This window comes from Triticum aestivum, chromosome 7A (genome assembly GCF_018294505.1).
Source record: "Triticum aestivum cultivar Chinese Spring chromosome 7A, IWGSC CS RefSeq v2.1, whole genome shotgun sequence".
NCBI lineage: Eukaryota > Viridiplantae > Streptophyta > Magnoliopsida > Poales > Poaceae > Triticum > Triticum aestivum.
In genome coordinates, this window is record NC_057812.1 from 544,782,477 (window position 1) to 544,786,086 (window position 3,610).

Here is a 3,610-nt window from a genome sequence, read left to right on the forward strand (position 1 = left end):
ATCAGGAAAATGTTTATTCGAAACCTACACTCCAATTCGCTTCGACTGATCATGAGATCAGCGAACCAGGCAATAGGTTAGTTATGATGGCAGCAGGCTGGTAGGAGCGAGGGAGGGATCTCACCTCCGTCGGCGAGGGGATCTCGGTGCGGGCGGCGGCGGGGGCGGCGCAGAACTCCATTGCATCCTGGGCCTGGAGATGCGGGCCGATGTGACCGGCAGCAACGGGGCCCGTGACGCTCGGCCCGCAAAAAGGGGCGGTAGCGGGCATCCATCCGGGGCGGAGGACGCGCCCGCCGTGCTGGAAACGGAAACCCTCCTGGATAACGCCGCATTGATTGCGACGGATCGAAACCGGATTCACCAAATCCAAATCCCACCCCCGCCGTGCCCGGAACGGTTTGCTCTGCCGCGCCGCGTTTTAATCACCTGCCTTTTTCCGGCTAATCACGGTCCGAGGCACGGTTTAATCCACAGCCAGCAGCCAGCGGCGTCATTTGTCCGGAGATAATCAGCCGGGCTAATGCCAGATTACGGAGCGTAATAGGCCTACTGCCGCCTAGCTACTATAGGTAGGCCATCATGACAGGCAGCCGCCGCGTCCGGGAGAATCCGCGTCGCGCACCTATATATATATATACCAGCCGCCTCGCCGGAGAGCGGCAAGGAGCTAGCCAAGCCGAGCCAAGCCAAGGGCGTCTGATCTAATCTCATCGGAGGAAAGCGGAGCGCCGCAGCCGACGATGGCGCGCGGCAAGGTCGCTATGAGGCTCGTCGAGAACGCGGGGGAGCGCGCCAGGAAGCACGCCAAGAGGGTCCCGGGGCTCAAGAAGAAGGCGTCGGAGCTCGCCACGCTCTGCGGGGTCCCGGTCGGGCTCGTCTGCGCCGGCGCTCGCGCCGGGGCTCCGCCGCTCGTCTGGGAGTCGGAGGAGGGCGTGCTCGAGAGGTACCGCCGCGCCGTCCCGCCGGAGGCCCGCGCGGGGCACACGCACCGGGCCTACCTCGAGGCGGAGCTGGCCAAGCGGAGGGCCAAGCTCGCCAGGGCGCGCCACGGCTGCCCCGCCGCGCTCCCGGACTGGGACGAGGCGCTCAACGACATGACGCTGGACGACGCGCGGGCGCTGCTCCAGGCCATCGACGCGGCGCTGCTGGCCACGGGAGACAGGATAGTGGCGCTGGGCTTGCCTGCCGACGGCGGCCACAGCGCGCTTGATCAGCAGGTCACGCCGGACTCTTCGGACGACGCCGTCATGCCGCAGCAGATCGGGCACGGTGGCGGCGTGCCATGGACCGGAGGCGACCCCGTGGACATGGCCGACGCCGCCGGCTTCCAGCAGCTGCAGATGGTGCCGTACGACGGCGGGAACAACGACGACCTACTCGAGCAATTCCCACGGGAACATGGCTTCCAGATGCAACCAGGAGGATGCGGCGGCTTCCAATTCGCCAGCGGCAACTACTCGGGCGGCTGCGACGGGATGATCGCGGCGGGCCCTCGCCAATGCTGACTACAACTACTCGGGGTGCGGCGACCGGATGCTCGCTCCGGACTTCGCCGATGCTGGCTACAAGTACAACTACTCGGGCGGCGGCGACGGGATGCTCACGCTGGGCCCCGCCAATGCTGGCTGCAACTACTCAGGCGGCGGCGACGGGATGCTCGCACCAGGCTTCGCCAATGCTGTCTGCAACTACTCGAGCGGCGGCGGCCAGATGCTCGCGCCGGGCTTCGGCAACGCGGACTACAAGTGGCCTGATCTTACCATGTGGCAAACCAACGAGATGTGCGACGCGGCCATGCCACCTGGGTACTACCCTGGCATCGCCGACGGCACTCTGGCGCCTCAGCACTACTCCGCCGAGGTCGCCACCGGCGGCGACTATGTGTACACACTGCCATCTGGGTACGGCTACCCCATGGGCATGGGCATGGGCATGGGCGTGGGCGACGACAACTTCACCAATCTGGAGAGCAACTACACGGCGGCGCATTGGCAGGCCGAGGCGTTCCAGGGCTCCGACGCCAGCGCCAGCACCAGCACCAGCACCGGCGAGCTGCTGTCAGCTGCATCATCGCCTCATTATCGCAACTAGACGGCACGGAAGATTGTTAGGTCCAGGAGGAAGAACTAGGGGGTAAAATGCAGTCGAAGTTTCGTAGCTAGCTAGGATATCTGTATTAGGTCCATGATTTCTCAAACATTTGAAGTGAGAGTTTTGCCCATTTTTATAGTTTTTCTATCTTAGATCCATGATATTGTACGGAGTTCAAAACCTCATATACTACTAGCAAACATGTTCATGCGTTGCATCGGGAGAGAGAAAATGTCACATGCTTCTACTAAAAGAACAGAGTGCTCGAGATGAGATAATTTGGTTGTGTATTGTGGTAAAGATGAAAGAACTTTCGAGAATTCTCACGCGTGGAAAAATTCGTCTTCATGCCGTCCAAAAAAATACATGTTTCCATCTCCACCTCCGCAATCTATGCTCGCTTCCTCACATAATTGTAAACTTGTCTTATAATCCGTTCTTTGTCAATAACAACATTCATGGTCCATTCATGTGAAGCTTAGCGCTAGTCTGTTATAAGGACGTACTCGGTAGATTTAATCACAATGCTTTTTCATGCCAAAATAAATATCAGGGTGTGGTGAGAACCTTGTTTGCAAACAATCCTTTGTTGCCGCAATTATCAACTAAATACCGATAAGGAGATCACGAGGAATGGGGACAGCGAACAACTTTAGAAGAGAGCCTCTAGTTCATAAAGAGGGAACTCAGCTAAGTCATACATCAAACAACCATATTTCTATAGGGCAGTAAATTAGTCACAGTGCTAAATACATGGATGAAGATATAGCATAATAACCGGGTGATGCGAGGCTTGGCACAGAGGAGGTCCTAGACGTCGAGGCCACCAAGCCCAACCTTTCCTTTCTTCATGTACTTGCTACCTCTTGAGCACTGCGTTGGTTTTCCCCAAAGAGGAAGGGATGATGCAGCAAAGTAGCATAAGTATTTCCCTCAGTTTTTGAGAACCAAGGTATCAATCCAGTAGGAGGCTACGCGCGAGTCCCTCGTACCTGCACAAAACAAATAAATCCTCGCAACCAACGCAAATAGGGGTTGTCAATCCCTATAAGGCCACTTACGAGAGTGAGATCTGATAGATATGCTAAGATAATATTTTTGGTATTTTTATGATAAAAGATGCAAAGTAAAATAAAGGCAAAATAAATAGAAAAGGAAATAACTAAGTAGTAGCAGACCAATATGATAAAGATAGACCCGGGGGCCATAGGTTTCACTAGTAGCTTCTCTCGAGAGCATAAGTATTCTATGGTGGGTGAACAAATTACTGTTGAGCAATTGACAGAATTGAGCATAGTTATGAGAATATTTAGGTATGATCATGTATATAGGCATCACGTCCGAGACAAGTAGACCGACTCATGCCTGCATCTACTACTATTACTCCACTCATCGACCGCTATCCAGCATGCATCTAGAGTATTAAGTTAAAAACAGAGTAACGCCTTAAGCAAGATGACATGATGTAGAGGGATAGACTCATGCAATATGAAGAAACCCCATCTTATTATCCTCG

General features: G+C 55.2%; 1 pseudogene; it reads left to right on the forward strand.

The window, feature by feature from the left end:
- The first annotated feature begins 465 nt into the window (after positions 1-465).
- Positions 466-2,320, forward strand: LOC123151878 (uncharacterized; annotated as a pseudogene).
- Positions 2,321-3,610: the final 1,290 nt, after the last annotated feature.